This window comes from Tinamus guttatus, unplaced genomic scaffold (assembly GCF_059628265.1).
Source record: "Tinamus guttatus ecotype Peru unplaced genomic scaffold, ASM5962826v1 Tinamus_guttatus_pri_ptg000710l, whole genome shotgun sequence".
NCBI classification, from domain to species: domain Eukaryota; kingdom Metazoa; phylum Chordata; class Aves; order Tinamiformes; family Tinamidae; genus Tinamus; species Tinamus guttatus.
The window spans coordinates 5,083,511-5,097,179 of NW_028289244.1; positions in this window are offsets into that span (position 1 = coordinate 5,083,511).

Here is a 13,669-nt window from a genome sequence, read left to right on the forward strand (position 1 = left end):
CGGTCCTGCCCGTGTCCCTGCCCGCTGTCCAGCCATCCGTCCTGCCCGTTGTGCGGCGTCTGTCTATCCTGCCCGCTGCCCTGCCTACAGCTCTACCCACTGTCCAGCCGTCCGTCCTGCCCGTTGTGCAGCGTCTGTCTGTCCTGCCCGCTGCCTTGCTCGGCCCTCGGTCCTGTCTGCACCCCTACCCACTGTCCAGCCGTCCGTCCTGCCCGATGTGCAGCGTCTGTCTATCCTGCCCGCTGCCTTGCTCGGCCCTCGGTCCTGTCTGCATCCCTGCCCGCTGTCCAGCCGTCCGTCCTGCCCGTTGTGCAGCATCTGTCTGCCCTGCCTGGCCCCCAGTTGTCTGCCCTGCCGGCTGCCCGACCGTCTGTCCTGCCGGTTGTGCAGCCGTCTGTCCTGTCTGCAGCCTTGCCCTTGCCCCCGGCCCTGCCTGCAGCTCTGCCCGCTGCCTGGCCATCTGTCCTGCCTGTTGTCCAGCGGTCTGTCCTGCCTGCGGCCCTGCCCGCTGCCCTGCTTGCAGCCTGCTCTGCAGCCCTGCAACATGCAGCCTGCTGCATCTCCTGCCTGCAGCCCGCCTGCCCACCCTGCCCGCTCCCTGGCCCATCTTCATCCCTGCCTCCTGCTCCTGCCTGCCCGGTGCTTTACCCTCCTTCCTGGCTCCGTCCTGCCCGCTGCCCTGTCTTTAGCTGTCTGCTAAAGCCGCCCGGTCGAGCTCCGCTGCCCTGCGCTGCCCTCGATGCTGCTTGCAGCTCTGGGTCTCGTGGCTGGCCCGTGCAGCTGGCTAGGGGATGGAAAGGCGGCTTTTCCCTCGCTAGCAGCAAGGAACCTTCTCTGCCGGCATCGCAGCATTCCTGGAAGCACTTCAAAGCCACGAGCTCTTTGTGTTGCTAGTAAGACGCTATCTATCAGAATAAAGCACTACCAGGCAGAGCTGCTCCCGGGTTGCAGCCGGCTGCAAAGTGTGAGCAGAGATGGGGGCTGTGCCAATCCTGCCCGAGGAGCCGGGAAGCTTTGCTGCAATTCAAAGAGCCGAGCGCCGGTGGTGCCTCTAATGAAAGGGGTTTCTTTATGCAGCATGACAAGCACGGCATCGCTCCTGCTCCTCGCCATGGAGCGCCTCGGAGAGAGGGCCTTTCGCTCTTCCTTCCTTTTGCTGGTTTGTGGAAGCAGATGTTTGTGGTGACATGACAAGGCAGGTAGCAGGTCACAGGAATTATGCTGGTGATGCAGCCAGCTCGCTGGCAAAACCTGCTGCTGATCCCCTGTGCCCTGCAGAGAGGGCTGCTGGCTTGGGTGGGAATGGCAGGGCCAACAGTGCTGAAATGTCCCCCCTGGGAGGGACAAACCAGGCAGGGCAAAGCCACGGTGCCAGTAGAGCATGGGGAATCACTCGGTCCATCCCAACGCGCTGCACTGGTGTCCTTCATCCATAAAGCTGCCAGGGCATCACTTCCTGGCGGGAAAGCACGTGCAGGAGGCTCTCTGTGCCCATCGCATCAATAACGTCCGTGCGGGGGGTCAATAGAGCAGCACAGCGTGAGCTGGTCCCCACGGTTCAGAGAGCTAATTAAGCTTCTGCTGACCTGGTTTCCAAATCTTGCTAACTTGCTGCCTTCAGAACAACTTCAAATTTCCAGCAGAGACAAACTGGGATCGCAAGGAGGGCTATGGAGGAGGACAGAGGTGCTTTGGTGGAGCTCAGCATGGACCAGGAAAGGTCCAGAACAGGAAAGATAGTGCCCCCCTCGCAATAATGTCCCCCAAAATGGGCTGTTGTCATACCTGAAGGTGCTGCCCATCAGGCTGCACATGGGCAATGTCCTGGAGCAAGAAAATTTACATAGTCTACTCAAATTTGTCCAGTGGATACAGGTATGGAAAATCATGGTTTGTTCAGGCCTCAAGACGTGATGGCAGCTTCACTCTTCTAACCAGACTCTGGAGCACATTCAGCAGCAAGGGCTGGGGCAGCAGGCACTGGAACTTGAGCTGGTCCCACGTGTGAATGATGCCCAAAGGAAGAGGGAAACAGGCGGAGTAGAAACGAGAAGAAGAGGTGCTGTCTGAGGGGGCTGGAGCACAAGCATTTCCCTTCTGGAGCCTGGAATTGCTTTGGGATTTCTGGGCTTCAGCACTCGTGAGCTGACAGCTCTAAAGCAGCTCCACTCCTGCACAGGGCCAGGGTGCAGCTGGTGGCACAGTGCTCTGAGCCCCTTGTGCCACCCCTGTGCCAGGATTTCAGGGAAATTCCCTTTCTTTGGCTAAGGAACCCGGCTGTAAGAGCTGTCTCAAGGGGTCTTAGGGATGCATGAGACACAAAGTCAAAAATGAGAAAATGCCAGGGCGTTAATGCAGCTCCATGCATCCTCTTGCGCCCCTGCATTGCAACAGTCTTTCACAGCAATCATTACGTTTGTGTTTTTCCCATAGGATGCCTGCCTTGTTCAGTACGCAGCGTGCGCAGAAGAACACAGGTTGTGCCGTGAAAGCTGTTGACTGCATCATTCAGTGCAGAGACCTGGTAGTGAGAGACATAGGAGAATGAAGGAAAAAAAACAGTGCTAATTTCATTTAATTTTACTGACTGCCGCCCTGGGCACTGGGTTTTGCATCCCTGCCTCTGCCCCCTCGTGAGATACCAAGGGAATCCCTTGAACCAGGCTTTTGGCAGGGGGTCGATACCTCTCTGCTTGTTTCCTGGATGCCTGACTTGAAAACAGCTGCCTGATTATTGGGAGGAATGCATGAGAAATCAACGGGAACCAGAATCAAAAAATATATTGTGCTATAGCAACACTGGAAACTTAGAAAAATCAGGTCCAGAGCATCTCAGACCAGTGGGCCAGGGAGCCAACCCCTGAGCATGTCCATTCCAGCTGCGCTCGTCTGCTCTCCCAGGCATTCCGCCCAATTCCCAGAGCGTGTGGAGCTGTGGGGAAGGGAATCATCCCTGTGTGACTTGGGAGCCAGGGAACTAATGGAGAGGCTATAATGGAAAAGTCAAATAATAATTCCTGAGGCTGAGAGAGGAGAGGTCGGAGCGTTAAAAGATCATGTAAACATCTCTGTACTCAAAGTGTCTGGGGATGGTTCATTATGCAGCCTTAACTCTGGCATTTCCGATGTCTTATTTGAAGGCATAACATCTCCATTTGCATCTCCACACCTAGATACAGACACACGCATACAGTTATGTTTGCAAATATATACACAAACAGGCGTGTGGAATAGCTTCCAGAGGTCGGTCCGTAGGATCTGCTCGTGAATCCTGGTCGTGAGAGGAGTGGAAACTTTGCTGTTGCTTCCTGCCGCCTCCGTGGGATGGGATCTGCCCCAGCTCATGTGAGGAGAGGCCAGGGCTGCCGTCCAGTGCCAAGTCAGCGCAAAATCAGGCTCACTCTTCTACTCAACACAGAATAATATCTGGGTGACGGAGACAGCATTTGGCTCTAGGACTCCCTGGAAAACCAAGAAATTAGGATTAGGGACAGTAAATTGGGCAGGGGGTGTTTTACTAGAGCAGCTGGATTGGGAACCTATGGTGGGAGCTGCCGGCTCATTCAGTGCTTTACCCAGCACAGGTCCCTGCTCCTCAGACTCAGTGACTACCGAGTCACTTGCCAGGGGTTTGGCCTCCCTCCAGGTTACGCAGCAGCACAGCAGCTCTCCCAGCAATTCCCTGTGTTGGCAGGAGGAGACAGAAGTGGAGGCAGATGTTCCCCAGGCTGCCTGTATGAAAGCGATAATCAAATGATAGATTATTTCCAAGCAAACTCGCATTTGCAGACATTAATTTTAGTGCTGTGCAAATGGTTTTGAGGAAAAAAAAATAATGCACTCAGAGCATGGAGAAGGGTGGTATGAGCCAGATCTGCTGCAGGCGATGCTGGCGAGTAGTTTTGGGTGACACTGCTACACTCCACATCCTGGGAGCCACCCGTGACCTCCGTGGCCAGGAAGGGATGTAGCTGCCGCGCACGGGAGGAGCTGCAGGTCCTCTGGTGTTATGGATTTCATTGGGCCTCAGGGGGTGTTGCTTGAGGTCAGTTTCTTTGGGATGCAGAGGGCACCCCAGCGATGGACTCGCTGTGCATCCCGCAGCCCCGTTCCTCGGAGCGGAGCCGAGCGCCGCCGGCTGCGTCAGCAGCTCCAGGGAAGCAGCATCAGCAGAGCGATGCGGAGGGAGGTTTGTACCAGCTGAGCTTCTGGCCCCCGAGGTACCTGGCCTGCTTTCCCGTTGCCAACTATGCTTCAACCCGCTAAAGGTCACGGGAAGTTGGGTTTATTTTTAGTTTTTCCCTTTTAAGTTGCCCCAGAGCGGTGCGGGCTGATGGAAGGAAGACGCCTCCTCCCTCCCATCGGTCGCTGGGTCAAGGTCCCAAGACGGTGCTAATGGACGGCCGTGCCCACCGCAAGCTCCCTGCGAAAGCCTCAGACATTCCCTGTCCAAGGAATCCCGCTGGCACCTCCCAGCCTTCCCGGAGCTCCGCAGGGAGCAGCACGGATCCGTGCTCATCAGCAGGGGTGGTTGGGCTGTGACAAACACTGCCGCTTCTCCTCGCTGCCGTGGCCTGGCCTCGAACACTTGTTTTTCCATTGTTTCAAGGGGGATACTCGGAATTGGGGCGAGTCCTGCAGGATTCGGGGAACTTCAGGTGGAAATGGCCAATTCCTCACCGGGCTTTTCCTGCCCATCCTCCGGCTTGGCCAGTCCCAGTGGACTCTGCCTGGTCCCTGCTCCAAACCCCCATTCCCAACAGGGCTGGCTCTGGAGCGTCCCCATGTGCACGGGGGCTGTGATGGTGTCACCCGCAGCCCCGTCCGACCTGAGCAGGATGACTCGGCCTGGATGCACAGCAGGGTCTCTCTTTTGTTGGAAATTGAATATTTCTCTCTCTTTTTTTTTTTTTATTTCCCCTCTGTTCTATAAATGGAATGGAGGCGCTTAAAATAAATTCACGGAGAACACTGCCGAGACAACACAATGGGATCGAATCAAAGTGTTTGGATTAATTAGCTTAAAGTGGAGCCTTTCATTCTGCTTTCAACCTTAGCTTCATGTGCAAAAAAATAAAAGCAACAAAGCTTCATGAGTTGAAAATCTAAATGTTCCACCCTGAAAATATCAAAACGAGACATTTTGGCCTCGCTGATGTGCTTTGTTTCTTTTTAAAACAAAATGACATCAAGACTAACACCTTTTCATGTTGCCTGGATCATTAAAAGAGCTTCAAACCCAAACCCAAATCAGCATGAGCAAGTAATATCTTAATTAGTTTTTTCTCTTTTCCTGCCAAAGGAAAGTCTACAAATACTGATTTTTTTTCCCACCCCCAAGCTATGAGCTGGCCAAAATTATGAAAAGATTTCTTTAAATATTTCCCCTCACTTTATGGTTGATTCATAGAGCTGGAGCTGAGTGAGATGAAGTGATTTGCATCAGTCGTGCCACTGCTCAGGCTTCTCGGTGGGCGCTGCTGTTGTCAGAAGATTTCTGGTGTTATTGGCTATGGGGAAAGCGGCATTAAATTTGCTTTTGGGGGTGAGTTGTGTGGGAGACATTTACTCAGCCCCTTGCAGCTCATATCGTGTGAATATTGGAAGGACATGTAATACGCAGGTTTTATAAATGCTCGTGTGGTCTCCAGGTGAACAAACCAGATTTTTTTAGTGGATGTTTTCCTACTGGATGAAATTGAAAAATGAAAAATTGGAGATGTGGGAGGGGCCGTGCTCAGTTTGTCATTTTTCATTCTCCTTCCTTGTCCTTTTTATTTTTATTCCTCTTTCAATGGCAAAATAGGAAAAGGGTAGAAATGGAGGAGGGGAAAAATAAGGAAAAGAGAGGTAGAAGGGAGGAAAAATGGCAAACTGCCAAGTTAAAATGAAATATTTTGAAATTATTTTCTAGAGGTGTTTCCAAATGATATATATTTGCTTTGGAAACCTCTCCAGTGAGAGCAACTTTGACACTTGGACCAATTTTCCCTTCTCGTTTTGCAGCGGCTCTATCCAGCGCCAGCCTTTGCTGCAGGTCTCCGGCGGGTTTTCCTGGCCTCTCCGCTGACCCGCAGCGCCTTTAAAGCAGGGGCAATAAAAACACCCCAGGAAACGCATGTGCCTGCCTGGCTGCTCGTTATCACCGCGCACGGAGGATGGTTTGGCAATTCCTGGCTCCTGTTCTCCCAGCAGGAGCCTTCTTCCCGTACCGTGGATTCTGTCCTCGTTATTCCTTGCAAGACGAGTTCCTCGGCTGTCACCTCACAGAGCTTTCCCCATCTAGTGTTCATTACCAGGTGAGGGCTGGCTGGTTAGTGATGGATTTATCCCTGCTCTGGGATGTGGCGCCGGTTTTTGCTTTGTGGTTAGAGGATGGGGTGAGACTGGGGGGTTGCAGGGATTTGTCCGGACTCCTGTTGTGGTGCCGGGTGACCTTGTCTCCAGTGCTGTGCCATGCTGCATGCCACACGTGGCCAGCATGTCCACATGCCATGGGCAGAGAGTGGTGGCCCGTGGGCCCGTGGCAGCACGCAGGGTGCTGGTGCCCACATCTCCCTGCTCGGAATGGGTTTTTGCGAGGCTTGGCTGGCGCTGGGGCCGGGATGCGGATGGTGTGGAAATTGCTGCCATCTATTGGCACTGGCAGCTCGTATCCTGCAGGGAGAGAGCTCCCTGCTTGGCATTCCTGCCTTTGTGGGCTCAGTCGCTAATGAATTCTATGGGGTGCAGCTGGGAAGCAGAGACATCATAGAATCATAGAATCACGGAATGCTGAAGGTTGGAAGGGACCTCTAGAGATCATCCAGTCCAACCCCCTGCACACGCAGGGTCACCTAGAGCACGTGGCACAGGACTGCGTCCAAGCGGGTTTGAAGATCTCCAGAGAAGGAGACTCCACAACCTCTCTGGGCAGCCTGTTCCAGTGCTCTGGCACCCTCACTGTTAAGAAATTTTTCCTGAAGGTCCTGTGGAACTTTTGGTGCTTCAGTTTGTGGCCATTACCTCTAGTCCTGAGAAGCAGCGTGACCCCCATAAGACAGCAGTGAGCGCAGCGGGCAAGGCAGAGCTCTGGCTGTCCCTTGCTGAAGCCTGTGTGAAGGTCCTTGGAGAGATGCACCCCTGTAAATGCAGGTCCCACACTTGCTGAGGACAAGGACAACACCCCTCCAGTTCCCAACAAGCCCCCCAGCAATTCCGGAGGCTCCCACTGAAACAGCAGGATCCTCTCGCCCAGGGGCTGCATCCTGAATCACTTGGGTGACCGTGGTCACAGCTCAGACCCGACCAGCACCAGAGCACCCTGTCCCGGAGCTCCGGGCTCCCTGTTCCCATCCCCTTGGCAGGGCACGGTGGCACTGCCAGCCTAAGGCAGGTCACACTGCCGGTGTCTTCGGCATGGAGATAAGGGCACCAGAGCCGGCTGTGAGGCTCGATAGAGCCCAGCGCAGCTCCACGCGCCCCCGGGGGGAAGCGCCGCCGGTTTGTTTTTGTCCCATGTCCCGACAACAATGGTGCTCTTGGTGACCTGCCAGGAGCTGGCACCGCCGAGCGGGGACCTTATCAGCCGCCCGTAACCTCCGTGCGTCCCTTATCGGCGTCCCTGCACGGGCAGCAAACCCGGCCCGTTCCTCGTCCCTGGGGCCAGTCCCGTCACCTCCCCGCAGGGCAGCCCCTTCCCACGCTGCGGACGCCCTCCCTGCCACATTCCCGGGATCGCCGAGCCGAGCCGGGAGCTGGAGGCACCCGGGGACACGCAGGGAGAGGCTGGAGGCACCCGCGCCAGCGCGCGGACACGCAGGTGAGTGGGGGGATGGATTTTCAGTGTTTTTTTTCCCCTTTTTTTCAGTGTCTTTTTTCCCTTTTCCCCCCCCTGCACACTAGCCGCGCGGGGTGCGCTGTGTTCCCAGCCACCTCCGGCACAGGGAACGCTTCTCTAAACTTTCATTTCTCAGTATCCCTTGGTCTGAGCCCTGCTTCCTTCCCCCTCTGCCCCAGCAAGCAGAAGTGACCTTCGGCACCAACCGGCTTCTGCCGAGCGCGAGCGGCTCTCGGAGCAGCCCAGCTTTGAGGAAACCGGCTCAGATTTGCATCTCTCAGGCACGTAGCCCTGGGCCAACAGCTTTCCATTTTTTCCCCCCACTTTATTGGACTCCCTGGTGTCTCTAGGCTTGGCAATAGCCAGTTGTGCCCTGAGGGGACACATCAGCTTTCCCAGCAGAGTCTGGCAGCAAAGGGCTTCGGGGACCTCAGGACGACCTGCCTAGCGCACATGGCCATGGTGCAAAGGCTACGATGGCCACTTGCCCACAGTCCTTGTCCCGTCACTGCTCTCCCTTTCCCTCCCGGCCCTGTGGCCAGTGGGCTGTCAGTTCCCATGGCTCAGCAAAGAGGATCTCCTGCACATTCCCCAGGTCTGGAGAACAAGATTGGAATGCTCCCACTCTTCTCCTGACCGATCCCCCCATCCTTGTGGGCAGCAGATGTTTAGCTGCACCCCAGGCCCCTCTTGGTGATGTTCAGGGGGGCCTGGGAGTCACTCAGGGGCGGGTGGCTGTCTCTAAGGTACCTGCCATCAATTCTCCTGCATTATTGATCGAGTTAAGGCCATTTAATGCTCAGTGCAGGGTAGAGATATTTCCAGCCTGGGAGAACGGCAGGGATGAGGGGCCAAGGAGAGCAGCCATGACTGGATGGGGACAGCAGGAAGGGTGGAGCTCATGGGCCTCTTTGCAGCAGCTTTTCCATGGGCAAAGAGGAATCAGGCAGCCAAGGGAAGATTTCCATGAGCTGAGGATCATTTTCCACGGCCAGGAGCATCTCGTCCCACCAAACGTCAGGCTCTCCGGGGAGACGGAGGAACCGGAGGGGATTTCCCATCTGGCTCCTAGCACAGGCAAGGCTGCCGGGTACTTCCAGGGGGGAGCAGCATGGAGCTTGTGGGGCTGATTCCTGAGGAGGGGACCATTTCGCTAGGGTAGGGGCTGGGCTTCATGGTGGAGGGCCTAGAAAGGGGTATCTGAGGAGGGGATGGAGGCCACACAACAGGCATCAGGTAGAGAAGGGCAGCAGAAAGCACGACGTGTTGTCATGTCCCTTTGTGTCCTCTGCTGGCTGGGGGTCCTTTGTCAGGATAAAGCTGCTCGGTGGTGAAAAGCCTGGTGCAACACTCCTCATCCCTGCAACCTTGTCGGAGTGCATGCAGGCAGGATGATGACGGGAGACAGAAAGAGGTGGAATAAGTGTCTTGAGGATATGCTGTGCCTTCCTGAGCTTTTCACCAAGATCTCGCAGGAGGACTCGATGTCCAGGCCACCTCTCTGCCTCTGTGACCTTGGAAGAAGCTGCTCTAGAAGCAGAAAGGTTTTCCCAGGGAGTCTTGTACCTTAAACCTGCGCGATGTGGCTGGCTGTCCCCAATAAGTGTCCCCAGAGCAGTGCTGGCCCCAGCAGGGGCTCCAGCTCTGCCATCACCTGGGCAAAGGTATCCTGGCAAAGCAACGTGCAGGAGCAGAGGCTGCAGGAATAGCACCAGTGATGCTGGAATGGGACATCTAGGGGAGGTGGGCAATAACCAGAGGTGTTGGAAGAGCTCAGTAATGGAGAGATATCAAGAGACAGAGGCTGTGGGGCTCACAGGGTTTGCACAGAGGCATAACCAGAGGGAGGATACTCGCAGCAGCACAGAGTGCCAGGCAGGGGCTGCAATGCAAACCCTTGAGCTCAGCTGACTGGCTTTGCTCCTTCCTTCTTCCTTCCCGTGCCTTATCGGAGGCCTCCACTTCCTTGCTCTGTCTCCGAGGAGTCTGGAGGCTCTCCCGGGCGGTGGCAGTGCTCCGTGCTGCCTTTGAAGCCATGGGCACCACCACGAGCAGGATGCAGGAACGGAGAACACTCTGGGGGCTTCATACCCAAATCCCAGCCGGGAGACCCCAAAGCAGCAGCCGGGACTGCTTTCCATGGGCAGCCAAATCCCAGGCACTATCAGCCTGACGGATTAGCCCAGGAGCAGTCGCTGGCTGCAGTATTTGTTGCAGCAGGGAGCGAAGCCGTCCGGGCCTGTGGCAGCTCTGCTGATACACACGATCTGTTTTCCAAGAGCGTTTACTTCCTCCTCTTCTGGCTGGAAACAATGCGAGCCAGAGGAGCGGAGCCGGCCTCAGCATTTCTAGAAGTGCTGGAGTTCAGCGTAGCTCAGCCCTCGAGTCTGTTTAACCCGTTAGTTACTGGAAGAACCAATTTTCCCCGTGCAGATGACAGGTTTGGATCGCCATGCGCTGCATGCACAGATTGGAGGAGACTAAAAGGGGCTTGGAGGAGAGATAAAAAAACAAGGTCTTGGAGAGAGGGCAATAAGTAGAAAGAAATGTCTCTGGGATCGGGCTGGTGTGCCTGCATTTCAGTGACTGTCAGTTTCCTGCTAAGGCACTGCAGGCAAAGTGCCCTGTGCACCCATAGCTGGTCCTGGGGACAGCTCGAATGACCCAGGTTTGCAGGAGGGGACGTGCTGGGGGGTCTCTCAGCAGCTCTGGGCCCGCTTTGCAGAGGATAAAAGCCAGAGCAGAGAGTCAGGGGAGAAGGAGAAGCCTGTGGGTCCTGCTCACTGCTCGGGACTTTGCTCTCTGCACATCAGCGTGGGCTCAGGGTCTCCCAGCCACAGCCCTTGCTTGACTTGGCTGAGTTTGCAGAGGATGAAGGAAGGAAAACAATTCATACACCAAAACAGGTCTCCCTGCAACGGCAGCAGAAATAAACAGGGGTTTATTTCATCGGAACCAAAATGTTTCATTTTGTTTATTTCTTTTTCTCCCAATTGAAGTCAGGTTTAGGCCGACTTCCTTTCTCTTTCAGGCTCATTTTTAAATAGCAAAATGCAAAGCAAAGAGGGTTTGTTTTGAAACTGCCAAGGAATGGCCAACTTGAGCACACCCAGAAGGAAACGGGCATATCAGAGAAGGTTGGTATTAGTGCTTTAATTGTTTGCAAAGCAAACAAAACAAAAACAAACTCTACTTTTTTCTGGACAGACTGCTTGCAGCGCGTAGCTGGGGCGCACAAATACTCCCGGGTCCCCTGGTCTCTGGTTCCATCGAGCTGTATTTTCCGAACGTCAGGACAGCAGGACGCTGCAGTGAGGAGCAGCTCCCAAGGATGCCCAAATCCTGACGCAGGTAGCGCTTTTCCCCTGGCGCGGTGCCGCGGCAGGGGGAGGTGAAGCGGGATGAGGACGGAAAGTCCGGAGCCTCAAGGACGCAGCGCCGGGATGGGAGGAGGGCACTGACGCAAAAGAGCCGCTTGGAACATGCTGGACCCGCGGCCACTCTGGCCGCATGGACCCTGATGGGGCTGCAAACCACCAAAACCCGTTCCCTGACTTTCCACCCGCTGGCAGCCTCCCCGGTGCTTGTTTACTGCAAACGCTGCGCACAGGTAGCACCTCGGGGTTTGCCTTTTCCCCCGGGAGCCAGCGATCCGCTCGCATGCTGGGCTGTTTATAGCATAACTCCCGGGTAACTCATTGACCTCAGCGGCTCTGCTGGGAAACAGAGGTTCCTGAGATGATAAGCCGCTCTCGGAAGAAATTCCTTTCCTTGTGCGAGGGAGCGGCGGTGCGGGGCTCGCTCACCCGCCCGGTGCACGCGTACACACGTACGCTCGTGCACGGGCGCATGCCGCTTTGCAGAGCCCGACCACGCTCCCTTAGGGGACTCTGCATGGAAAGGTCTTAATTTGGTGGCCAAGACGTGTCTGGGAGGAAGAAGATGCTTAGGAGCGCCGTGGGGGAGCGGGGAAAACCGGAGTGCCCCGGAGCAGGTCAGTCTGGCCCCTGCACATTGCTTTGCCTCCGTTGCTCACCCGGCAGATGCTGTTGCGTGACGGTGTGGCTCGTCCCCACTGGTCCCCATGGTCACCAAGGGCAGCCTGCAGGTGCTTCCTGCAGTCCATGGCTGTGTAAAGCCAGGCTGGGGAGAACAGCGGGTGTTTTTGGTCCCGGGTGGGTTTGAGGCAGAGGTGCAGGGCTGATGAGCAGAGCTGGGGTGAAAAGGTTTGTTTTGGGTCCCTTGCATGCAGGAAACTGCCCTTATAGGAGAGTGAGAGGAGAAATCACAGCGTGGATTAACGAAGCAAATTGGGCTGCAGTGAAAGGTGGCGTGTGACAACTCGAGGGACAGACAGTGTTTGCAGCAGTTGTACCCCCAGGCAAAGGTGGTCTGGACAGGAGCTCATCTCTTGCTCTATAGGTTGGACAGGGAAGTGGGGTCCATTTGGGATCACCCTCCTGGAGGAACTGCCAAGCTGATGCTGGCTCTGCTGCGGTTGCAAAGGGAAGAGACCCCTGAGAACTGGCTTAGACACCAGTCCCCAGCCAGCGCCAGAGCCCCTCGCAAGCGGCTGGAGCACTTATCCGTATGGGACATTTCCAGAGTGCCCAGGCTGAGGCTTCCAGCAGGAGCCATGGGGGGTTTCCAGAAGAGATCCAGGGCATGGAGCAGTAATTAGCAGGGTAGGGAGCGGAGCTGGAGTTGTTTTGGGTTGCTGCCCAAAAGGAAAATTACATGTCAGATCACTCGGGAGACTGATGTCTTTGTGTCTTTGCCTTTAGAGGGGGAGTTTTGGGCATTGAGTTGTTTAGGAAAATTGAAAGGCATAAATATTGCAATATCACAAGTGATGAAACATAATCTTCTGTTGATTTTTTTTAAAAAAACAGTATTTTCCTTGGTAAAAGGCTTTGACGCACAATTATGACCAGCTGTTGCTAAAACAAAACATTCTGAGGGACTGAAAACATGATAACGTGGGCCCAACACTGCACCATCTTTCTTGTAAAGATGTGCCTGAACTCCTTGCAGAAACGTGCTCTGCATGTAGGTAGGCACGCCGAAATCCACACCTGCATGTGAAGCTCCCTGGATCTTCGTAACATCCTTGGGGATATTATATAGATAGAAAACTCCTTCGGGGAGCTTTCTAAATGTGGAGCTTTTCGGGGGCTCTGTGCAACAGAAGCCGACAGTCCCCTTGCCGCGGGGGAGCCGGCAGTGCCCTCTCCGAGCAGCACGGGCCTCTCCGCTGCGCTGCTCCGTGGGAAGGAGGATCATCCTGACAGCAGCACGCGGGATGCAGCCGGGGCGCTTTGCACTCGGAATTCTGGAGGTCGGGAAGGAGGATGAGCCACAGCGCAGCGTGAGCATCCAGATGGGATGAAGGGAAGGCAGAGCAGAGGTGCTGCGGGGGCTGAGGAGGGCCAGTCCTTTCTGGACAACCCCGACACTTTGAAATCTGGTTTGTTCTGATGAGAAGAGACCCCCAATCTTTTGGCTTTTTCCAGGCCCCTGCCCAGAATTGCACCACCGTGTCATTGCAGTGCAGCAGTGCTCCTGCTAGAGTGCAGGCACCATAGCTTGTCCCACAGCCGAATCTTCCTCATGTTCTTCCTCGGGGATATGGACCAGGAACTGGCAGCCCCATCGTGGCATGGGAGTCTGTCTGGTGAGCAGCTACCCACTGCCTTCTTGGAGAAGCTCTAGGCCTTGGCATGCACACGGCTGTGGTCTGGGCCTCTGTGAGAGCCAGCAACCCTCATGGAGCAAACAACATGTTGCTGTGGAGGCCCTAGGACCAGCTGATTGCTGAATGCTTCATCCCTGAAGCATGGACCTTCCCAG